Here is a 26,941-nt window from a genome sequence, read left to right on the forward strand (position 1 = left end):
AACCCTCTAATTCAGGTATTCACATCTATTGGTCCTTATCCATCTCATTATCACTATTAAAGTTTGAGTGGTTTCTTTAAAACATATATCTATTCATGTAACTCTACCACCACTCCTGCCCTCATCTGAAATCTTTCAGTGCTTGGAAAGGTGATAATGTAAAGGTTTTAAGGAAAAGACAAAATAATATGGCTTTCAAAAACCCTGCCAGGTATGCACCTACTGATATTCCCAGCCTTGTCTTCCACTCTTCTCCATTTTGCTCACTATGATCCCACCTCACATTAGCCTTCCTTAAATTACTAGTATGCTTCTGATTCCCAATCACTTCAAAAGGCTTTTTGGTTTGCTTTTTTGAGACAGGGTCTTACACTTCTGGGCTTAAGCAAATTCTCCTGCCTGTCAGCCTCCTGAAAAGCTGGGAATACAAACAAGCATATGCCACACCCAGTCAACCACACAGAACTTGTATGTGGTGTTTCCTCTGCTTTGAAATCTCTTCTTTTTCCTCTATGCCTACTTTAAGCCTCTCCATTTTTCCTATTTAGTGCATATGTCAGTTCTTCAGCAAAACTTTCCTTAATCTCCCTCTTTGGCTTCCATAATATCATACATTCCTCCTTTATTTATAAATCACATTGTAATTTCACATTTGTTTATGTAATTATTTGATTACTATTCATATTCATTTCTCATAGACCTGACATTCTATGAGAGCAGTATTGTATGTGATATACTTCATTCATGTATGCCTTGAAGCCTAACACAGTGTTAAGAACATAACCCATATTTGATAAATATTGAATAATTGACTAATTTAATGAGCTTTGAGTTGCCATGAATGTTGCTTCAGAGTCAGATGGCTAAGGTCTAAATTCTGGCAACTCCTGACTATGGAATTTTAGAAATGATTTTACCACATTTTTCCTTAGATTTTTTTCTCTGTACTTTGAAAATAATAATTTTCGCATAGAGTTCTGAAAGAACTCAATGAGTTAATTTACATCAAGGTCTTAAAGCAATTCTTAACACAGCACTTTATAGGGTGATTGCAATTATCATTATTAATAAACAGTCATTTTGTCAAGCTAGTTTTTTTATTTATCAGTATAAAATTAGAAGCTATATCAAAGACACAAATTAAAGTAAGAGCTTACCAGTCTTTGGGGGAGTGCTCAGTTTTGACTTAGGTGTGGAGATACTAATATGAATCGTATATCACTGGCATTTATTTGGTAATTTACTTATTTAAATGAAAATGACCAAGGGAGCAAGTTTGTATTTAAAACAACTCTCAAATAGCTAAGTATATCTACCATCTCTCTGAATTTTTTTGCATAGGTTACACACTTATGGGTTTTTCTCAGTCTTAATTTGAGCCTCATCAATAATGGCCACATATTAACATCAGTTAAAATGCTATTGATCACTTTGTGCTATAGTCTTCCACACTCATGTACTGACTTTAAAAATGTTAAAACTGCAGTTTTATAACTTTTGAACACTTATAAACTATTGAAACAATGTTCCTTCTTATTGGACAGTAGAGATGTTTTCAGTTCAGTGCAAAGGTTGCAATAATTGGCCCTTGGTTAGCTGCTTGCGCTTCTTACAAAAGTTGTGAATGCTGGCACATAATATTCAGGCTCTTCACCTATATTCAGGTCCATTGTAAGCTGCTTGTGTTGCCAAGGATGTGTTTTGTTCTTTGTTTACTACCTACCGTGAAAAACAGTACTTTGTACTTTCCAGAGAAACTGAGATTACCTAGTCCTTGCAACTTAGGTTATTTCATTTTGGGTAAAAGAAAAAAGAATTCTTTTCAACTTTTTGCCAGTTCCTCCTGGCTTTTTGAGAAGGAGATACCTCTGAAAGAAAATAGATCAAAGTTACATGGGACTAAGGGCAGATCAGATAACTATACTTTGTAGTCTGTAGAAAACAGAACTAGCTTTACTGGAAAAGAGACCGTGTGTTATAGCTATAAGGGGCAGAGGGAAGCTGAGAGGAAAGGTTATTCACCTAAAAATCCAACCACCATCCTTTTTCACCAGTTCATCAGATGTTAAAATTCTATCATCAGAAATTCATTTTAAAAGATAATTCCTTGAAGTAGTTACTTATGGAAAAAAAGTAAATTCTCTATCAATTCCTTTTCCCAAAAGTGAATTTGAAAGCACTAAGACCAAGAGTTAACCCTAGCTCCTGAAAGCTCTGACTTGATTATTGAGGAACCATGGAAAGGAAAGTTTGGAAGAGCATAGACTATATATGAAAAGAGGCTACAGGGAAATCTCTGATCATAGAGAACAGTAATTTCAGTGTGTAATGATTATGAAAAGAAAGAGAAAAAAGAATATTTTTCATGTTCTGTTCTGGAACAGAAAGTAGTAGAAAGAAATGTTGTATGATCAGATAAAATTAAAAGGTACTCAGACCAAATTAGGAAATTTGTATTACGTAGAATATGAGAGCAATTTTACTTTCTTAAATATGCTAGTCATTAGTTTTATTCTGACCATAATTGCACTAACTTCATTCCCTATTTATAGAGTGACATGCAAGTCCCTGTGGACATAATAAAAATTTTCATTTTCTATCTTTGGGGAACTCTCCATGTATACTCTTTTCTAGCAATTCACTCATTAATACACAAATCACTTATTTGATTGAGGCTTCCCCCATGAATAAGTGAGAAAATATAAGTCACTTTGTCTTCTAATAAAGAACCAAATAAAGGTTGACTAGACAAGGAAGAGGCTGGTACAGATTTATACATTACATTATTATGTGCTTGGTATTTGCCAGTTGAACTTGGAAGAAAAAAAATATGTTTTGAAAATAAAAACTATCACCTTGCTATCATCTACAAAGGAATTTCATGACAGGATGGAAATTTGCTAGTAGATGGAGGGAAGATAAAAATAGTAGGAAGAGAGGGATTGTGACAATTTATAACTTACCAGAAATTTCAAGAATAGTTGTGCCTGATTTTGAAAAGTTTAGTGTACAATATTATCTGCTTGTGGTTTTAATTTGGATTTCCGTGATTAATAATGACATTGAATCCTTTTTCAAAGGTGTAATGATCATTTAGACTTCTACATTTATGAAGGGACTACTCAAATCTTTGGTCTATTTTGGAAAACATTGAATTGTCTCTAACTGATTATAGCAATGCTTTACATATTTTGAGTATAAGTCCTTTATCAATAGTTGTTTTACATTTCTCTTTTCCTAGTCAGAGACAGTTTTCACTCTCTTCTTTGGTGTCTTTTGATGATAATATGTTCTTAATTTTAATGCAGCCTATTTTATCAGTCTCTTCTTTCGTGGTTAGTATTTTTATTTTTAAGAAAAACCTTAGCTGGGCATGGTGGCACATTCCTGTGATCCCAGCAACTTGGGAGGTGAAGCAGGAAATCACAAGTTCAAAGCCAGCCTCAGCAATTTACTGAAAGCCCCAACAATTTAGTGAGGCCCTGTTTCCAACAAAGTAAAAAGATGCCTGGTACAGTGGCACATGCCCGTAATCTCATTGGTTCTGGATGATGAGGCAAGAAGATCATGAGTTCAAAACCAGTCTCAGCAACAGCAAGGTACTAAGCAACTCAGTGAGACCCTGTCTCTCAATAAAATACAAAATAGGTCTGGGGATGTGGCTCAGTGATTGAGTGCCCCCGAGTTCAACCCCCAGTTCCAAAAGAAAAAAGAAAAAGGGAAACATTGCCTACTTTAAGGTCATGAGGTATTCTTTTATTTCCTCCTGGAAGTTCCATTATTTTATCCTTCACATTTTTATTTTTGATACATTGTGATTTAAATTTGTATGTAATGTGAGGAAAGGGTCAGAGGGTTAATCTTTTTCCATATAGATATTCAGTTCATTCAGAACCTTGGTCATATTAGCTATTTCAGAGAACAATATACTCAACTGGGAAAATAACCATAAAACAAATACATGAAAAACTAACTTCAAGAAGTTACAAAAATGTATGTGATAAAAAAATGGAAGTAAAGCTCCCTTCTACCCTATATCTTTTATTCTCCATTACTTTCTTCAGAAGAAATCACAAGTATTGGTGCCCAGATATGGAAAACATCTCTGCTTTACTTTGGGCTTCTGAAGAAAGAAAAAAAAACCCTTATCCCAAAGTCTATACCTTGAGTCTAACATAATGCCTTTTCTAGGTGATTCTGATAATGAGTTTTCTATTGATTCAGATATTAAGAATTCCATTTTCTTTCACTCTTTTAAAAACTATATTGCTGGATTTTTTAAAAGCCCAAGTAGACAAAGGCTTTATCTTACTAGGGGAAATTATTTATATTATTGTGATTGGTTTTATCCTTGATATTTTATTTTATATTATTTGCTACTTTTTAATTTTTGCCTTTAATGAAATGAATCAACTTGTTTACTGTCTTGTTTTAATAGCTGATAAATCATATCTTTTATTTTATTCTGCTTATATATGTTTAACTCCCATTTTACATGTATTTTTCTCTTAAAATCTAAAAGTAAGCAGTAAACTTATCCTTCCTTTAGCCAATTTCACTTCCTTTGATTCCTTTATTCTACTACTGCCTTTTATCATTATTGGTGATAATCTGGAATTTTATTTTCAGATTATTATTAATTTTATGCTTAGTTTAAGTAATTATTTAGAGTTACCCCTAAGTTCTGGGTTTTGTTATTTGTTTGTTTTTGTTTTTCACACAACCTCCATGGCTAACACCCAAGAGCAAACCATCACCGTCTCTGCTTGGATCATCCCTGTACCTCTAACTCATTTTCCACTTTTCAATTCTTTCCTTCTGTACTTGCTTCCCCATGTTCTCTATTTGCCATATAGAAGCAAGTGTGATTCTTTAAAAAATGCAAGTCAAGTCATACCATCACCTAAAACTCTCTTGTAGCATCTCATTGTTCACATTTAGAAAAACTCCTATATCCTTTGTGGCCTGATTATCAGACTTTACTTGACCTGTTCTCCCAGCCTTCATCTCCAACTTCAACTGCTGAGGGCCATTACCAAGTAGGAATGACGCATCGAAATTTCCTTGCCAAGCGTACCCCATGCTGCTTAGAGGACATTTGATGGGACATTGCATGCATGCTTTAATGAGGTGACCTTGCTCAAGGACCTAGGCAGATCCGGGTTTAGAGCTGATCAGGTTTGAGGAAGTAACTGGCTCCTTGAGTTTAAGGCGTTGCCAGTTTAAGATAATGGGTTTTAGGGAAGTTGGAAGTTGAAGATTATTGCTGGGATTAGTGTGTTCCTGCTGCTTGTTCCCGTTGAGTTCTCGTGAGATTAAAATGGGATTTGGAGATAGCCTCGTGGAGTAGGTGAATTGTGCGGGAGACGGCAGAACGCGTTTGCCCCTGGACCTGTGTGGAGGTGGTGTGAGAGCGGGAATAAAGAATTGCTGTTTGAACCTACAAAGCTGTGAGTGCCTCGTGATTCTGGTGCCAAGCCGAGGCATAGACCTTGGCATTTTGGTGGCCTGTACGTGGGATGTCTGAAGCTTGGGGGTAAGTGAATTTGCTCGCTCCTGAAGGAGAGCAAAAAAAAGAAAAAAAAATGGGTGACCATTTCAAAAAACAATGTGTTCTGGTTTTGATTTATTTTGTTTTTATTTCAAGTTGCCTGTTCCTAGAACTTTCTCAGGCAAACTGGGGAAAATGGTTGACTCAAGGTTTGAATTTGTTCGCCTCTGAGGAAGAGAAATTGTTAGAGGAAGGAGGCACCCCAGTAAGACCAAGAACAGCTAGGGCATATGTTGATACTATACAAATATGTAGCCCATGGCTTTTTAAAGATGGGTTATTAAGTATATCAATGGGACCATCATGGTATCCTGTAGAAGGATTTTTCTTCAACAAGAAAGAGATGGCTAGTTCTGTTTACTATACTTGTCTAAGATCTTGGTTTTTACAGACATCTGATTAATTTACAAAGCTAAAGTGTTAAAATATCAACCACTAGATATGAAATCAAGTACTCTTTACTTATTAAGTTCCATAAGGTAATATATTTAAACATTATGTGTGTTTTCATAAATTGATGAATGGAAAAAAAGTTTAATATTGCTTTGGTCTGTGTCTTTGCTAAACAAGGTTACTAAGTGTTAAGATTCTATCATGTGTAATTTATATACAAAGAGTATAAGAAGTTTCAGTTGGGTTTCAATTACAGTATAATAGTACCTTAGAAAACATAAAAATATTTCATCTTATTAAAGTGGAGTAATTTGTCTAAATTCAAAAATTGTATAAGGGTTGTTTCAGAATGTGAATTTATAAAAGGGTTAACGGTTAAAAAAGGGATAAAAAGGTTCAAGATGTGGAAATATATTTTAATATAAAAGGTTAAAGGTTAAATAAATGTTTCGAGATGAGATAATCTCTGTGTGGTAAATTAAAAAGTTGTAAATGCCATTTAAAAAGATTTTGAGGAAACTAGATTTACTTTAAAAGCTTGAGAAAGGAAGAAAGAAGAAAAAGGTATTTGTACATGGCAGATTGAGACAAAGCTTCTCAATGGAGTAAAAAAAAAAAAAGGCCTTTAGTTGAAGGGCAGCCATGTAAACTAACATTAAAGCGATTTAAACAGAATCTAAGCCTCGTTTAAAAGAGTGAAGCTGTAGGTGGTGAAAAGTACATTTAAAAGTACAGTATAGATGATAATCGAAAGGCTTTAAAAGGTTAAATTGAAGGTGGTCGAGATACCTTCATGGTGGAAAAAAGATTGCTTTACTCATCAAACTATTACCAAAAAGAGGGAGATGAGATAATCTTTGTGTGGTAAAGTAAAAAGTTGTAAAATGTCTAAGTAAGTTGCAAAAGGCTTTAAAAGGTTAAATTGAAGGTGGTTAAGATGCCTTCATGACGGAGAAAAAAAAAATATAACCCACGAAAATGGGAAGATAATAAGATAAAAGATTTAGATAAAGAAGATTAAAAATTTGAAGTGGAAAACTTCAAAAGCAGAAGTACAGGAAGGTAAAAAGAGAGAGAGAAGATGTAGAAAGATAAAAAAGATATAGGAAGATAAAAAAGATGTAGAAAGACAAGAATTTTAAACCCACAAAATAGGAAACAAAAAGAAAACTAGGAGAGAAAAAAGCAACTAAGGGTAAATATAAAAACCTTAGAAGAAAAGTAGAAAATAGAAATAAGATAAAAAATGGTTGAAAATGTCAAGTAAAGGTATTTCAGATAGAAAATGCAAAAGGCTAAGACAACTATGGTTTAAAACCACATCAAAAAATTAAAAGGACTAAAGTAATTCTAAAAACTAAGGCAAAATGCTTTTGAAAGACTTTAATTTAAAAGGATCTTAAAGGGGTATATATCCCCCAAAGATAAACTTAAAATAACCCTTTTTTACTCTAAACTTTCTAAATTTGGATTCATCAGGACTTAATGCTGCAGAAAGACATATGTATCCAAAAAATGTACATAAGCCTAAGGTACTTTGGAAAGAAATTCTAACAGGACAATGGATAGCTTCTGACCCAGTGTTTGTCTGGAGTCGGGTTCCGTTTGTGTGTTCCCACAGGGAGAACAGCAGCCAATTTGGATTCCAGAGAGGTTAACCAAAACAATTTCTACAGAAAAAGAAGATGATTTGACTGAAATCCATAACAGCTGATATCCAGAGCTCCAGCTTGGCTATTCTTACATCTGCGACAGTGATTAACCACGGTGCCTTTTTTCAATATCTATTTTATTATTGCTTTTTCCCACATCATAAAGTTCTATTTTATTTTTTGAGCTCATACAAACCTAGGTTAATGTTTTTCTGATCAGTTTTGTTTTTTGACTGTTTTTAATTTTTTGACTGTGGAGTTTTTAAACATTGCAATGGAGATTTTACCTAGGTAAAGCTACAAGGCCGTTATTATTGTCTTATGTGTTGTATGTTATGTCTGCACTGTTTTGTGTTGCATGTCAGTATGTGTGTATGTCCATATTTTTATATGAGGAGCGCTCATGAAAAAATGGATCCGAATTTTCTTTTTTTTTTTTATTCACGTGATTTAAGTGGTTTAATCTAATTAGGTAAACAGCTGTTAATGATTGTTTTCAAGGGTGGTTAATAGATCTGTTTGCTTACTATTGTTTTTAAAGGTGATTAACAGATCTGTTTGTTTACTTTCACTTTTCCTTTTCATTATATTTAATAATTCTATTCAGGATAATGTCTCTTTAACATCATTACCAGAATTCCCATCTCCATCCCAGTGCCGGTGAAGACTAAGAAAACCAAACTACAGCTTCTATGATAGCTACCACAGTAAACTGTATAAACTGATGCATCAATGAATATAACTCAACAAGTAATGCTCAATCAAGGACTTGATTTACTTTGGGAGGAAATGGACATATTGATAGACTCCTCCGATTTGAACTGCCTGCAGAACTTGCCTGGACTATATATCAGTTGCATGCATTGTGAACTATCGTCTGGTGCAGCGAATTGTGGTACTGCTGGCATATTTTTGCTGATGGTGTCACCAGTGATGCAATTTCCTTGCCAGCGCACCCCATGTTAATTGTGGTAATGCTGACATCTTTGCTGATGGTGTCACCAGTGATGCAATTTTTCCAAAGGAGCCGTCAATTGGCTTGGTGTTGTGGCATTTCTGTATCTTCCTCCCTTCTACTAGTGATGGTCTAAAATTTGGGGGCCAACAGAGGTGAGGCAAGAACCTCACCCCCCCACTGGCACCAAGGTTAAATTTGGGGGCCAACAGAGGTGAGGCAAGAACCTCACCCCCCCACTGGTGCTTAGGCCTATCCACAAGCATGGCTGAATGCTGGACCGGTAGTCAGCGGCGGGTTGATCTGATTGCAGTGGATTCAACCTAAGACAGGGGACTGACGCCTAGAGGTCAGTTCATCCGATGACGGGTAAGAACCATATGTTGAATTGGACAACCTACCAGGCACGGTCCTAAGCCACATTGCTTGTTGTTTAATTAATCAGAAGGGGGGAGATGCTGAGGGCCATTACCAAGTAGGAATGACGAATCGAAATTTCCTTGCCAAGCGTACCCCATGCTGCTTAGAGGACATTTGATGGGACATTGCATGCATGCTTTAATGAGGTGACCTTGCTCAAGGACCTAGGCAGATCCGGGTTTAGAGCTGATCAGGTTTGAGGAAGTAACTGGCTCCTTGAGTTTAAGGCGTTGCCAGTTTAAGATAATGGGTTTTAGGGAAGTTGGAAGTTGAAGATTATTGCTGGGATTAGTGTGTTCCTGCTGCTTGTTCCCGTTGAGTTCTCGTGAGATTAAAATGGGATTTGGAGATAGCCTCGTGGAGTAGGTGAATTGTGCGGGAGACGGCAGAACGCGTTTGCCCCTGGACCTGTGTGGAGGTGGTGTGAGAGCTGGAATAAAGAATTGCTGTTTGAACCTACAAAGCTGTGAGTGCCTCGTGATTCTGGTGCCAAGCCGAGACATTGGCCTTGGCATTCAACTACCATTTTATCTCAGTGCTTGATTTACTTTGTCACCTAAAACTTCCTCAGTATTCTCAATCACCAACCACACTCCTGTCTGTCTTTATACTTACTGTTCATTCCGCCTAAAATGCTCTTTCCCAAGATGAGTGCTTGGCATGGTCACATACTTCCTTCAGGTCTCCATTTAAATATTATCTACTCAGAGAGGCTTTCTCTAATAATCCCATGGAAAATATATCCTTGGACCCCACTTTATGCTATAATTCCTTACTCTATTTTATTCTTCCTGGTACTTGTCATTATTAGACATATATCACTTACTTGTTATTTGCTTGTGTCCTATCTATTTTCCTTGCCATATTGAAAGCTGAATGAAAGTATGGACTATTTGTTCACTGTTTTATTCTGTGCTTAAAATAGTACCTGACACCTAATAGGTACTTTCTACATATTATCTGAATCAACACATATGTGAATGAGTCAACAAATGGACATAAAACTCCAAAGCCACTTTCAATTTTTGCTGGAGTTCTCTTTTGAGTACTAATGTTATCCTTTCTGCCTTTTCTCTTTTGTGCTTTCATGAATTCCTTAAAATTTCTGGTCTGTGAATAGAACCTATCCTTGATTTTTTTTTAAGTTAATTAATTAGATGTGGTGCTGAGAATCGAACCCAGTGCCTCACACATGCTAGGCAAGCTCTCTACCACTAAGCCATGACCTCAGCTCATAGAACCTATGCTTGTTCTTAAGTCATAAGATTTGTTTTGTTTTTTTTTCATTAAGGATTTTTTTCCCCTGAGAAGATAAGCAGTTTTATAAGTTAACTTCATCTTGATCTAACCTTGTCAGTATATTTAAATCATTGATCAGGGCAATTTTTAATGTGTTAAACTTAAGGCTCAGAAATTCTCTACTTTGGCTTCATATTAAAATTTTCAAAATGAGACTTGGAGAAATAGTTTAGTTTACTTAAATGCTCCTATAAAATGTTTCTTTAAATTAATACAGATTGTTTGTAACCAAATGTACTGTGAAGGCTTGTTTTGAGACATAAAGGAAACTCAACAGTTGTCAGGGAGAAAGTTTGAAAATGGCAGACTAAGTCTGGGAAATAATATTAGCCATAAGAACTAGCCCCAGAGGATGGCATAATTTAAATCACAGCACTTAGCAAATTCAGGTTGATGTCATGCCTCAAAGACTTCAATCAAATAGATGAATGGCAGCAATAGAAATCTCCATTGTAGTCATTTCATGGTCAGAAAGGGAACAAACTTATGGTTCTGGGAAATTTACCACACACCAAGGAATTAGTGATCTAAGAGACAAGGTTTGATCTCTGAGTGAGGGGCTGGCAAAGGTTACATAATTCAATTGAAATTAATTGGGAATAGATAATCTGTTGTTGTCCCTTTAGTAGTTCCTCATCACTTTGTCAGACTTCCCCAAAGAAATGATTGTAAAAGAGGGCAAGGTCATACCTTTGAGGAACTAACCAAAAGGAGAGTAGCCTTTTGCTTTGAAATACCTTGAACCTACTTTTAGGACTGGAAATGGTACTCAGTGGTAGAACACTTGCCTATTAGGTACAAGACCTTGGGTTCAATACCCAGTATCACATTAAATAAGTAAATAAAAAATTCAGTGAACATGGCATTCTACACACTCACATATTTGTTTATTTAAATATAAAAAATAATACTGCATTGAATTACTCGCCATTGAGGATAATAGTCTCTTCAAAAAGATACATCATGTTCAACCTATAGCTTTTAATGTTTCATGTCCTCTACTATTTGAGAAGTATGAAATAGGGATCAAAAACTAGTATTCAAAACTAGTATCCTTGACATGGCATTCAAAACCATCCAAGGGCCAACACCTAACTACTTCACCAATCTTGTTTCATGACACTCTGAACTTTATGTTTTAGTAAATTCTGAATTACATGTACCAGTATATCAATTTATCTGTATCACCTTGTGTTTCACACGTCTGGCCCTTGCTTTTGGTGCATTTCTTCCTGGAATGCACTTTGTTCTTCACATTCCCTATTTGACTTACTCCTTCCTCATGCTTTAAGACTTAGCTCAAACATGTCCTTCAGAGAGTTTTTCCTGACTCCTCCTCCTCCCCCTCTTTTCTCCCAGTTGATTTCCCTTGTCATCTCTCATATGGTTGTAATCAGATGTTAGCTGGCACTGGTCTACCAAGAATTCTTCACTGGTGCCTATAGTAAACAGCTAGGTACTTGCCAGGAATGTCTCTCCCCCTGTGGTTTCTCCATATGGCTAGCTTGGAATTTTTAACATCATGGTGGAGTAAATGTAGTAGAATTTTTTAGTCTGTCTAGCATTCCAAGATAAGACATAGAAACTGCAAAACTTCTACAATGCAGCTGAGGAAGTCCCAGGATATCATTTATGCTAAATCCTATAGATCAAATTATTTTGTCTTCTAGGCCAGATTTAATAAGAGGGGAATTTAGGATATACCTCTTGATAGTATGACCAACATGCCCACACAAACCAGAATAAAACTCATAGAAACCATCTTTAGAGACCAATTATCATCTGTTTTATTTAACCAAGAACATAAATTGTTTTAACATTAGATTTCATTTTATAATAATTTTAGTAACAGCTCGTAGATTTCCAATAAATGTTTATTAACTAAACTGTCATATTTATTGAATAAAATGATGACTCTAAATAGGAAAGCCTGTAGCACTATAAAGACATAGGGTTCACATCACTTTATAAGATAACAAATAATTTGCAGACTTACAATGTATGGTCAGAATTGATTCAGGAACAAATCAGGGAAAAAGGGAGAGTTGAATATTCAAGTTCCTTATATTTCCCATACTTGCCTAGTTATAAGAATTATCTAGAGCACTTATTAATGTTCTCCTTTCCCCTAGAGTTTCTGTGTTGGTGGATCTGAGGAAGCCCTAAAAACCATAAAATCCGCAAGGGTAAGAATTCTGCCCATCTCTATTAATATATTCTCTGTCTTACACAATGATTGTCATACTGTAGCACTCCATAAATGTGAACATGTAGAGCTTTAAAACTGAAAACACTTCAGAACAGGGGAAGATCTAATTTTGTATAGCCTAAAGGTTGTACAATTGGAGAGATCTTCTTTTAAAACAACTTGGAACTTCAAATTTAAAAATTGAATAAGAAAATGTTTATTTAGAATGAAAAGAAATCATTAAAAAAGATAACTTTAAAAAATTTTACTAGTTTACAATCTTTTTATAAATGAAAGTTCCACAAACATTACAGAATCAAGAAAAATAACATCACATTTTTATTTGCTAAGGATTTTAATGTTATTGTTAATCCTTTCAAAGAACCATTTTTGTCAATTTCTGTTTTTGATTTCATTGATTCTTGCTCTTATTTTTATTATTTCCTTTTCCACTTATTTTGGGTTTACTTTTCTTTTTCTAGCTTCTTAACTTGGAAACTTAGGTTACCATTTTTATATTTTTTTCTAATATATGCATTTAGAATTATAACTTTTCTCCTAAACAGTCTTTAGCTGTATCTCATAAATTTTGATATGTAGTATATTTTCTATGTTCAGTATGAAATATTTTCTAGCTCTCTACTTCATGATACCATGTTTTGAGTGCTTTCTTCCACTATAGTCTTCTGCCATGATGTTTTTCCTCACCTAGGACCCAGAGCAATGGATCTGGCTATCTATGGACTGAAACCTCTGAAATTGTTGCTAAGTGGCCCAGGCTGACCTCCATCATGCAAAAGATGTTTTAAGGAAGGGTTAATACAGATTTTCTGAAGAAAGAAAAAGGTCTCTTCTCAATATGGCTTTGGAAAGTACTCAGATGGAAGTGAGGTTCAAAAATGAGCCTGAGTCCTAAGACATCAACTCAAACTCTCCTGCAGCTCACAAAAGTAATCCCAGTTTTCCCAAGTTGCCTCTTGCCTCATCACTGATACTTGTCTTCCTTAAGGCAAACTCATTATCTGTTACTTTTATCATCCTATTTAAAAAGTATTCTCAGCTTCTTGAAGAAGTGTAAAAATTATATAAAAGAACTAGTCCACACAGAATTGGAATGTGCAAGACAATATTCAGCCATGAAAGAATTGGAAGACTGAAGAATTGGAAGTCATTTTGTTCCCACTGCTACTTTATTCCTACTAACTCAAAATCTTGAAATAAAGAGAATTGATTTAGGAGAAATTCACCTAAAGGAGAACTTCTCTAGAATGGAGACTCATCTGGTGGAGATCAACAACAAAGAGGAGTAGGATTTCACCATCCAGAATCTGTAAATAGATGCATGTGGGGCTGTCAGATACAGAGAGTCAGAGACATTGGAAGTGGGTTGTTCAGACACCATACAACCCAAGTGCCACATTCTGTCATTAAATTCAATTGTGAGATGATGAAAATCTATTTATGAATCAAACATTCTCCATGGTCATATGGTTAAATTGGCATCCATTGTTATAGAGATAGCTAATAAGTTCCTCTTTATGTGTAAGAGATTCCATAGAATTTTAGGTAGGTGGTCAACTACTCCACTTGTGAAAAAATTTTCCACATATTTACTTGTTTATTAATTTATTTGCCTATTCATAAAATAAGCATTTACTTAAAAATTTGAAAGTGCCAGAAACTATATAGGAAACCCCTTTTTGTGAACATATGGAAGACACATGAACCTCTCTGCAAATTTCTTTCTGATTGTTAAGGATTTATTTACTGATATATGATGTAGTTCCTTTACCTGTTTTCTCTTCCTCTCTTTGGCTTTCTTCATGTATAGTTAGCAAATAAAATTGTATTTATTTTAGAAAAAATATTTTCTAACTTTCATTGTGATATCTTTATTTCTCTCTCTCTCTCTTTCTTAGTTATTATTTCTTTTTTGGCCCACTGAGTTAGAGTGCAAGGTTAATTCAAATACATGAATTTCTAAAAATAACTTATGTTTATTTATAATTTATAACTTAATTTTATTATGACCACAGAACATAGTTTGCAAAACTTTAGTCTTAAGAATTATAAGAACTTGTTTTATGACTCAGCATATAATATATTTTATTGAGCATATTATATGTGCATAAAAAGAATGGATATTCCAAATGGATATTCCAAAGTGGATATTTGAAGTCTCAAATTTGAGTATAATCCAGTGAGAGAATACTTGCCTAACATTCACAAGGCCTTGTGTTCAAGCCCCAGCACCAGAAAAAAAGTTCTAAATTTTATCAAATACAATCACTGTAAGTATTTAGACATACTGACTACTTTTTAAAAAATATGTAATTGTTGACATATTTACAATCAATATCCTGATTATCTTATAAGAATCTCCTTATGCCATGAATTCTGTTTGTTTGTTTGTTTATTTGGTGTTTTTTTTTGGAGAGGGGAGATAATGGGGATTGAACCCAGAGGTGCTCTACTACTGAGCTAGATTCCCAGCCTTTTTATTTTTTAAATTTTAAGACAGGGTCTCATTAAATTGTTCAGGGCCTTGCTAAATTGCTGAGGCTGGCCTCAAACTTGGAACCCTCCTACCTCCAAAGCCACTGGGACTACAGGTGTGGGCCACCACGCCCAGCTAATTCTGTTTTATATTTAAAATGAATTCCCTTTTGACAGCACATCATTAAGTCTTGATTTCTTATTCATTCAGAAGAAAAGTTGCCTTTTAGCTGGAGTATTTAATCAATTTATATTTAATGTAACTATTAGTCTGGTTCTATTTAACTATCACTTTATTATTTACCTTCTTTTTCCCTATTACCTTCTTGTAATTCCTCTGTGTCTACTTACAATTTTTTGGTTAATTGAATATTAGTTCTTTAAGCCAAAAAACTCTACAGTTTTTGGTCCAATTTTCTATTATCTAGCATGGCACCATCTGGCAAATAATAGTAAACAACAATACCACAAAAAAGAGGAATTATTTTTATCAATGAATTTGTCTCCCTTCTGTATTTGATTACTCTCAGTCATATTCCCATGCCTTCAAGTAGTTGTTTTGGATATTTTTTCCTATTTTGCTGTTATTGTCTGAGGAACAGTTTTCTTAATAGGAAGTGCTTTTCTAATACCAGAAGTGGAACCTAAATTTTAAGGGTCATAACCCAGTCAATGATAATGCCCCTTGTTGATGTCCCTCACTAATGCTCTATACTGATGTATTTTATGTGTTTAAATGACATCTATTCTTTTGCAGATATGACTTTCTGAAATAAGTTATTCGTAGATCTTTATTTTATAATGGATTACTGCTAGCTCTGAAACACACTATTGGTGAAATCATAAAGAGAGGCTTACAGATGGTTTTGTATATGTGTGAAGTATTTAAAATGTTGGTAAGAAAATGAATAAGCAGTATCTTAACATTCTTTTCCTATCCATGCTAACAGTGAATGAGCCAGGTGAGGTGAGGCACACCTGTAATTACAGCTACTCTGAAGGCTGAGGCAGGAGGCTCATAAATTCAAGGCCATCCTTAGCAAGACCCTGTCTCAAAATAAAAATGAAAAGGGCTGAAGGGTGTTAGAGTCTGTAAACAAGTCAAAATAACACCTGGTATTTTGCCAGGGGAATGTTAGAGTTCCTAAACAAGTCTGGATGGTGCCTGGCAAAATGCCAGAGGGACTGGTTTGAGAAGTAACAAAAGTGAGCCATTAAGTGTGGAGATTCCTTATTGGTTGACTGATGTATCTAGTTTATGCTAATTAAGATAAGCTGTGCAAAATGTATAAATAGCTCTGTTGTCCTATAATAAACGGCTCCCATTCCTGCTGTATCAACGTACACAAGTTATTCGTCACCCTCCAGTTATTCTGCTGCAGCCGGACTGCGGCAGAAGGGTATCATAGTGGCAGAGTGCTTTCCTAGCATGTGTGAGGCCCTGTGTTCAATCCCAATTACTCCCCACCCTACCAAAAAAAAAGAAAAGAAAATGGGTGGATGAGATCTAAAATAGTTTAGAGAAAACAATGCTCCTTTGAATTGCCTGGTTCTTACATTTCACCTCTTGCATTCTTGGAAAGGGACAATTTTTTTTTATTGCTTTCTTAATAGTCTTAAGTTACCTTAACTATATAAGATCTTGTTCTTTCTTCTAAGGAGCAATATAAGATTTTATTTAACTCAGAAGCAGTGACACTGTTCATCTCCCTCATTCAGTTTTCCAGTCTAATTTTTCTTCTTATTCTTTAAGAATAATAAGATTAAATTCCAAAGTTAACTGTTCAGAATTGAGTAAGGCTGGGCAAAGGTAATCAACTACTTGCACAGAATCAGAGGCCAAGCAAATTCTTCAGCTCTCATTTTCTGGGGACCAAAAGTAGCTATGTTCTTGCCCTAAGGCTTACCCTCACTGCCTTCTGAATAAAACCTCCTTTGCTCAGTCTCCTAATCAGGAAAAAGTAGTTGGATTGAGTCATGTTTCACCTGAAGTATTTTGGCCCCTTATCTGAACTAGTCATTATATCTTGAGGCAGTTGTAACTAGGACTGCTATAATGATCTGACAAAAGACCTATTGTTCCAACATTACCAGTCATTAACTCTCTAAGACAAGATGTGACATGCCACATCCCTCAGACAGTTCATCCATAAGGAATTTCTTCTTGACAAATATAATCCCTCCTCACGCTTGTTCATGACAATTTTATTTCTTCCATAATGTCAAACTACCAATTTTTCCAACTCAGCACTCCCTACTTGGACTATAGGACTTTTTTTCAATTCAAAAAGAAGTCTTACTGTCTTTTCACTTTTGATTGTGTCTTACTTTAATCATCTTTCTCAGAATTGTAGTTTTAAATAGATATATATTCAAAGTAGCAATGCCTGATACTAATACCTATAAATATTTTCTTTCCCATTATTTTTGCTTCAAATTTTACAATTTAAAGTACAATAACTTTTTAATCATGTCATTACTTCAAGTTTGGTATGAATGAAAAAAACGTTATTTAACATATCGGTCCGAATGGATGAAAACTAACAATTGGAATATTTGCCTAAATGCAAACGAAAAGCAGGATACTTGGTACCTAATTTTTAATTCTACATTGTTCTTCAAAGTAACTTTACTGACCTAGAAAATTATAAAATAATGTATTTTGTAAAAGTGGGACAATTGCTTCAAAATATCTCTACTTTTTTTCCCTCCAATGATTAAACCTATATAAAACGAACTAAACTGATGTCCAAACTAAGAAATTCTCTCTGAAAACAACTCTCTAATTAGTTCTCATTAGCTACAGTTCAGGTGCAGCTATCTTCCAGGAAGTGTCAGGTTCTGAATAAAAATAAAAGAGAGCATGTCTTTGTTTTGACTTAAAATGTAACTGAGCAAATAACACAGGAGTGCACAGGCAACTAAGCTTAAGAACATAAGAGGAAGATAGATGTCAGAAAAGCTGATAGTCTCCTAGTAACTCAGAGGGCAACCTTGAACATTGGTAAAGAAAAGGCATTCCTGGTAAAATTAAGGAACTGGCTGGATAGAATTAAGGAAAGTGGAATTTGCAATTACGAGATGATGTCTAAAAGTATTAGGTTATGGACTCCTGTATTCAACCCAGATTCTTACCAGACAGTCTTCCCTGGAGTATAGAATAACAAAGTTCAATAAGAGAAAGTTCATCAAAGTTTAGCTTATGCTGAAAGAGAAAGGAAAAGATAAAAAACTAAGAAAGATAGAAAGGGGTAGGAACTTTTTATCTCATTTAGGTAAGAATGCTTGTTCTTTCCTGAATATGGTCATATGGAGTCAAAACCAGAATTTATCTGCTGAGTCATAGAGCTGAGTGGATGAACTCTGAAGAACTGAAAAAGATCAAGTGCTCATGTCTAAGGGATGTATGGTATAGTAATAAAGCTGAATAGATGAATTCTAAAGAATTAAGAGACCAACTACTCAAGTCTAAGTGATGGGTGATATTTGGGAAGGAAGAGAAAGGAAATCCCTTAGGGAAGATAGAGATTAAGAATCAATGTTCTAGGAGTGCCACTGATACCCCTGTGGGAGCTCACACCAAGGGTAGGCCCAGTTCCACCCCTCTATACTTCCACCCACGTGGGAGCCCAGGCCTAACCCACCTCCATCTTGGGACACTGTAGCCATTGCCATAGACCTTCCCATGCAGTAGCCTCCACCTTGTGACAACATACAGGGCATTAGAAGCAGCTGCATCTCAGAACAGGAATATCAAAGCCAGTGTAAGTCCCACCCTTTCAGCCCCAGTTCTGAAAGACATTGCATCCATCTTGGGACACCTCCACTGCTATCTTTTGTCACCACCACCTTTAGTTGCAGTAGCATTCATTACAGGACACTAGCAGAGTCTAGAAGCTCAACACCAAGGTAAGGTACAGATAATCTGCACAAATATTACAAGATTTTAGGGTAGAAACTGTAATACCTCAGATTCACACTGCAAGAAACGAAGATTCACAGACAATATAAAAAAAAACAAGGGAAGAAAGTGCCACAAATAAACCAGAATACTACAATAATAAAATCCATAAAATATCAGAGAAGGATTTCAGAATATACATAATTAAAATGATCTTTGAATTGAAGAATTACCTACATGAACAAATACAGGCAAAAATTTATCATTCCAATAGAAAGATAAGTGAGCAAATACAGGCAACCATTGATCACACCAACAAAGAGATAAGGGAGCAAATACAGGTAGCAAAAGATTACTTAAGAAAGAGATAGAGATTCTGAAAAAAAAAATCAGAAATCCTTAAAATGAAGGAAACAATAAACCAAATTAAAAAATTCAATAGAAAGCATCACCAACAGACTAGATCACTTGGAAGACAGAATGTCAGATAGTTAAGACAAAGTATACAATCTATAAAATAAACTTGACCACACAGTGAATTTGATAAGAAACCATGAACAGAACATCCAAGAATTATGGGATAGCATCAAAAGATCAAATCTAAGAGTTATTGGGATAGAGAAAGGCACAGAGATTCAAACCAAAGTAATGCACAAACTCTTCAATGAGATAATATAAAAGAATTTGAAGATGATATTTGGGAAGGTAAGACCAAACATGAAGGATGAATTGAAAAATCAAATATAAGTGGCTTACAGGACACCAAGTATTCAAAATTACAACAGATCTACCCCAAGTCCTATTATAATAAAAATTCCTAGCATACAGAATAAGATTGAATCTAAAAGGCTGCAAGAGAGAGGAATCAGATCACATGTAGGGGGAGACTAATTCATATCTCAACAGGTTTTTCAACCCAAACCCTCAAAGCTAGGAGGTCCTGGAACAACATATACCTAGTTGTGAAACAAAATGGATGCCAACCAAGAATCTTATATCCATCAAAATTAAACTTCAGACTTGATGATGAAATAAAAACCTTTCATGGTAAACAAAAGTTAAAAGAATTTACAGTGAGAAAGCCTGCACTACAGAGCATCCTCAGCAAAATATTCCTGGAGGAACAATGAAAATCAGCAAAGGGAAGAACTACACTAAAGGAAAGGGCAATCAAAGGAGAAACTACATCAAGTTAAAGACCAAAAATAAATCAAAATATCTGGGAGTACAAATCATATTTCAATAACAGCCCTGAATGTGAATGGCCTAAACTCATCAATTAAAAGACATAGACTGACAGATCAGATTAAAAAAGAAAAAAGACTCATCTCATAGGAAAAGACATCCATAGACTGAAGGTTAAAGGGTGGGACAAAGTGTACCACTCACATGGACCATGTAAATAAGCAGGGGTTTCCATCCTCATATCACATAAAGTGGCTTTCAAACCAAAGCTAGTGAAAAAAGATAAAGAAGGACATTTCATATGGTTTAAGGGATTCATACATCAACAAGACATAACAATCATAAATATCTATGTCCCAAACAATGAGGCACATGTGTATGTCAAACAAACCCTTCACAAATACAAGAACCACTAGACCATGACACAATAATACTGGGTGACTTTAATGCACCTCTCCCACCACTGGATAGATGTTCCAAACAAAACTAAACAAAGAAACTGTAGAACTCAATGATACAATCAATAATTTGGACTTAACAGACATATATAGAATATTTCATCCATCAATGAAAGTATTAGGTTATGGACTCTTCTTTTTAGCAGCACCTGGATCCTTCTCCAAAATAGACCATATGTTGCCACAAAGCAAATCTCAGCAAACACACAAAAATAGAGATACTATCCTGAATTCTATCTGACAGTAATGGAGTGAAATTAGAAATCAATGATAAAATTAAAAAGAGAAGCTACTCCAATACTTGGAGACTAAACAATATGTTATTGAATGATGCATGGAAAACAAAAGATGTCAGGGAGGAGATTAAAAAAAAATTCTTAGAGGTAAATGAGAACTCTGATACAACTTATCAAAATCTCTGGGACAGTATGAAGGCAGTTCATCACTAAGAGGAAAGTTCATTGCATGGTGTTCATTCATTAAAAGAAGAAAAAGTCAACAAATAAACAACCTGGCATTACAACTCAAAGCCCTAGAGAAAGAACAACAAACCAACATCAAAAGTAGTAGAAGACAGGAAATAATTAAAATCAGGTTGGAGATCAATAAAATTGAAACAAAAAAATTCAAAAATTGACAAAACAAAAAGCTGATTCTTTGAAAAATAAATAAAATTGACAAACCTTTACCCACCCTAACAAAAGAAGGAGGGAAAAAACTCAAATTACTAAAATTTGTGATGAAAAGGAAATATCATGACAGAAACTATTGAAATACAGAAGACAATTAGAAACTATTTTGAAAACTTATACCCCAGTAAAATAGAAAATCTTGAAGACATCGACAAATATCTATAAGCCTATATTCAACCCAAACTGAGTCAAGAGAACATACACAATTTAAACAGATCAATTTCAAGCAAGGAAATAGAAAATGCCATCAAAAGCCTACCAACCAAGAAAACCCAGGACCAGAAGGATTCACAGCTGAGTTCTACAAGACGTACAAAGAAGAATTAATACCAATACTCTTCAAATTATTCTGTGAAATAGAAAAGGAAGGACCCCTTCCAAACTCAGTCTATGAAGATAGCATCATCCAGATACCAAAACCAGTCAGGGAAACATCAAGGAAAGAAAATTTCAGACCAATATCCCTGATGAACATAGATGCAAAAATTCTGGCCAATCACATACAAAAACATATTTAAAAAATAGTGTGCCATGATCAAGTGGGGTTCTTTCCAAGGATGCAAGTTTAGTTCAATATACAGAAATCAGTAAATATAATACATCACATCAATAGAATTAAAGATAAGAATCATATGATTATATCAGTTGATTCAGAGAAAATATTTGACAAAATACAGCACCCTTTCATGTTAAAAACACTAGAAAAACTAGAGATAGTAGGAACATAGCTCAACATCAAAAAAGCTATCTATGCTAAACCCAAGGCCAATATCATTCTAAATGGAGAATAATTGGAAGCATTCCCTCTAAAACTGAATCAAGACAGAGATGCTCTCTTTCACCATTTCTATTCAACATGATCCTTGAAACTCTAGCCAGAGTAATTAGACAGATGAAAGAAATTAAAGGGATACAAACTAGAAAAGAAGAACTCAAACTGTAATTATTTGCTGATGACATGATTTTATACTTAGAGGATCCAAAAAACTCCACCAGAAAAATTATAGATTTAATTAATGAATTCAGTAAAGTAGCATGGTATAAAATCAATACCCATAAATAATATGCATGTCTATATCCTCTGATAGAGAAGTTAGGAAAACTACCCCATTCATAATAGCCTCAAAAAAAAAAATAAAATTCTTGGGAGTCAACTTAAAAAAAGAGGTAAAAAAATCTCTACAATGAAAACCAAGAACACTAAAGAAAGAAATTGAAGAAGACCTTGGAAGATGAAAAGATCTCCCAAGTGCTTGGATAGGCAAAATTAATATTGTCAAAATGGCCATACTACCCAAAGCACTATACAGATTCAATGTGATTTTAATTAAACTCCAATATCATTCCTTATAGAAATAGAAAAAGCAATCATAAAATTTATTTGGAAAAATAAGAGACCTAAAATAGCCAAAGCAATCCTTAGCAAGAAGAGTGAAGCAAGAAAGCATCACAATACCAGACCTTAAACTATACTACAAAGCTATAGTAACAAAACAGCATGGTATTGGCACCAAAATAGACATGTAGACCAGTGGTACAGAATAGAAGACACAGAGACAAACCCACAAAAATACGGTTACTAGACAAGGGAGCCAAACACATACATTGGAGAAAAGATAGCCTCTTCAACAAATGGTGCTGGTAGAACTGAAAATCCATATGCAGCAAAATTAAGCCAAACCCCTATCTCTCACCATGCACAAAACTCAACTCAAAGTGGATCAAGGAACCGGGATTAGACCAGAGATCCTGCACCTAATAGAGGAAAAAGTAGGCCCAAATCTTCATCACATTGGATTAGGCCCCAACTTCCTTAACAAAACTCCTAAAGCACAAGAAATAAAATCAAGAATTAATAAATGGAATGGATTCAAACTAAAAAGCTTCTTCTCAGCAAAAGAAACAATCATTGAGGCAAAGAGAGAGCTTACATTTTGAGAACAAATTTTTGCCACAAGCATGTCAGATAGAGCACTAATCTCCAGGATATATAAAGAACTCAAAAAACTTAACACTAAAAAAAACAAAGAACTCAATCAACAAATGGGCTAAGGAAATAAACAGACACTTCTCAGAAGAAGTTATACAATCAATCAACAAATATATGAAAAAATGTTCAACAACTATGTAATTAGAGAAATGCAAATCAAAATTACTCTTAAGATTTCATTTCATGCCAGTCAGAATGGCAGTTATCAAGAATGCATACAACAATAAATGTTGGCAAGGATGTAGGGGAAAAGGTACACACATACATTGCCAGTGGGACTACAAATCAGTGCAACCAATCTGGAAAGCAGTATGGAGATTCCTGAGAAAACTTGGAATTAAACCACCATTTGGCCCAGTTATCCCATTCCTCTATCTATACCCAAAGGACTTAAAATTAGTATACTACAGTATCACACATCAATGTTTATAGCAGCTCAATTCACAATAGCTTAACTGTGGAAGCAAATTAACTGCCCTTCAATAGATGAATGGATAAATAAACTGTGGTATATATACACAATGGAATATTATTCAACATTATAAGAGAATAAAATTAGGGCATTTGCAGGTAAATGATAGAGTTGAAGAATATCATGCTAAGCAAAGTAAGCCAATCCCCTAAAAACAATCACTGAATGTTCTCTCTGATAAGTAGATACTGATCCATGATTAGAGTGAGGGGATGGGAAAAATGTAGGAACTTAGATTATTCAAAAGGGAGAGAGTGATAGAGAGGGTGCTTGGGAGCAGGAAAGATTGTGGAATGAGATGGACATCATTACCCAAGATACATGTGTGACTGCACATATGATGTGGCACTACATTGTGTACAACCAGAGAAATGAAAAGTTGTGCTGCAATTGTGTACAATGAATTAAAATGCATTCTGCTGTCATACATACCTAAATAAAATTAATTAATTAATTAAAAAATATCCTGAGATCTGCAAAAGCAAGCATCTTAGGTTGTGAACTTGGAAAGATGGCAAGGTTTGTAAGTATGGCATTATTAGCTGAGAATATGCTAGGCATATGATGTTCTGTCTTCTATCTCTCAGGTTCATCAGGCTTTTTATATGTATTAATTAAAATAAAATAGTTCTAAAAATAGAAACTGAAGAACTGTACTCTGCCTATTAATATCTATTCCATAGGCATATCAAACCTATGATACAAAGGACTAATATTTTTCTCTCCCCTGATCATTGTTACATTAGATATTGTTGCTCTATTTGAAGCAGATACTCCTAGTCAAGTGAGTGTATCGTCCATTAACTTACTATGGGCATACGAAAACATGATCTGCGATCACTGTGAGAAACTTAGGGTGGCTGAAAGCAATTGTTCTTGGCAAGGTCCATCTTGCACAGTAGATAATTTAGCTTCTAAAGACTATAAGCTGTTTGTTATGACTTCTTCCATGAGACCTACTCTAGCACTGTTGTAAATCCCACACATTCCATTTGTGAATTATTTAGAATATTAATTTTCAAGTTAGTAGAAAAAGCACAAGCTACTGACTTCACCTTCTTATATCAAATACATAAAAATAAATGTATATGTATTATCTTAATTGAAAAAAATCAAAGAGAACTATAAGAGACCCAGAAACTATGAGGAAATTTTGACAAAATGCAAATGGAAAATTGCATAGAGGACATCACCCAGGAAGAAGTTGGAGGCCATGAGAAGCACAGGAGAAGGTGGAGAAGCACTAAAGGAGCTTTCATGGTAAAAGATACAAGTGAAGCAGCAGCACAAAGAGATATCTCGTTGATACCAGGGAATCTCAACTACAGAAATTCTCAAGTGGGACTCCTTCATTGTTTGATGACAGTCACAATTATGTAAGAGAAGAAATAACAAGAGCAAATGAAAAAACTTATCCAGAGACTCTAGAATTATAGCTCTTAAAGAAAAGACCAACATCAGATTTTCCATGAACAATATGTTAGATATACACATGGAGCATTTTCTTCAGTAAAAATGAAATAATTATGAACCTATGTGGCATATACTACAATTTTTTTCATATCTATTTTGTTCTCACTTCTTTCTAACAAAATCCCAACATTACTCAAAGTAGTAATATCATGCCTACCTAAAAATACTTCTGAAGACTCCCTTGCAACTAGAACTGGACATTTAACAGAGAAATGTTAGCAGGTGTTTGTGTGTGGGGCAGGGGGCAGAAATTCACTACTTTTCTAATACAAAATAGGACAAATGTAAAAAAAAAAAATCAATGTTCTTAAGTCATCTTCAATTTCTTTCTTTAGTGTTTTGTAGCTTCATCAATCCTTTGTTAGATTGATTCCTAAGTATTTTATGCTATTTTTGAGGCTTTTGTTAATGGGATAGTTTTCCTATTTCTCTTTCAGTTGATTGTTTATTGGTGTATAGGAACATAATTAATTTATGTGTATGAACTTTATATCCTGTTATTTTGCAGTATTTGTTTATGAGTTCTAGAAATTTTCTAATTTTTTTGGGGGGGGTCTTCTATATATAGAATCATGATTTCAGCAAATAGGGATAGCTTGAGTTTCTCTTTTCATATTAATAACCCTTTAACACTCTCTCTCTCTCTCTCTCTCTCTCTCTCTCTCTCTCTCTCTCTCTCTCTCTCTTTCTTTCCCTAATTGCTCTGGCTAGAATTTCAAGGACTATGTTGAATAGAAGTGGTAACAGAGTGCATCCCTGTCTTGTTCCACTGTTTAGAGGGAATGTTTTCAATTTTTCACTGTTTAGGAAGTATGTAGCTTTTACTCTCATGTTCTTGGATAGGCAGAATTAATATTGTCAAAATGGTCATGCTATCAAAATCATTATACAGATTTAATTCAATTCCCATTAAAATTCTAATAAAATTCTTCATAGAAATAGAAAAAGAATTATGAAATTCATTTGGAAAAATAAGATGCCCAGAATAGTAAAAGCAATCCTTAATGTGAAAAGGAAAGCATGAGTCATCACAATACCAGACCTTAAGTTATACTACAGAGCTATTGGAACAAAAGAGCACGGTATTGACACCAAAACAGACAAAAAACCCAATGGAACAGAATAGAAGTACAGAGACAAACCCACACAAACATAATTATCTTATGCTAGACAAAGGCACCATAAACATACATTGAAGAAAAGATAACCTCTTCAACAAATGTGCTGGGGAACCTGGAAATCTATATGTAGCAGAATGAAATTGAACACCTACCTCTCACCCTGCACAAAGTTCAACTCAAAGTGGATCAAGGACCTAGGCATTAGATCAGAGACCCTGCACCTACTTGAAGAATACTTTCTGTCATGTGCTTAGGAACCGAATTCCTCAACAAGACTCCTAAAGCGCAAGATGTAAAATCAAGAGTCAATAAATGGGATGGTATCACTAAAAAGCTTTTTCACAGCAAGGAAACAAGAATGTGAAGACAGAGCCGACAGAACGGGAGAAAATCTTTGTCATCTGCACCTCAGATAGAGCATTAATCTCCAGGATATATAAAGAACTCAAAAAACTTAAGACCAAAAAAACCAAACAACCCAATTAACAAACAATATATCATTCATCTAATCCATAATAGCATATCTAAAGAATATATATGTGCCAGACACAGTGATGCACACATGTAATCCCAGTGATTTGGGAGGCTAAAACAGAAGGAATGCAAGTTTGAAGCCAGCTTGGGCAACTTAGTGAGACTCTGTCTCAAAATCAAATAATAATAATAATAATAATAATAATAATAATAAGAAGAAG

At 34.7% G+C, this 26,941-nt stretch overlaps 1 long non-coding RNA gene across 3 annotated transcripts in view; it reads left to right on the forward strand.

Annotated features, from left to right (window-relative positions):
• The window catches only part of LOC106145140 (uncharacterized), a 159,383-nt gene that overhangs the window by 22,211 nt on the left and 110,231 nt on the right, over positions 1-26,941 (forward strand). For all 3 annotated transcript variants that reach the window (XR_013437150.1, XR_013437148.1, XR_013437146.1), the window contains one exon: positions 12,403-12,456. This is a non-coding gene — a long non-coding RNA (uncharacterized LOC106145140). The remainder of the gene's footprint in view (positions 1-12,402; positions 12,457-26,941) is intronic.

This window comes from Ictidomys tridecemlineatus, chromosome 1 (assembly GCF_052094955.1).
Source record: "Ictidomys tridecemlineatus isolate mIctTri1 chromosome 1, mIctTri1.hap1, whole genome shotgun sequence".
NCBI lineage: Eukaryota > Metazoa > Chordata > Mammalia > Rodentia > Sciuridae > Ictidomys > Ictidomys tridecemlineatus.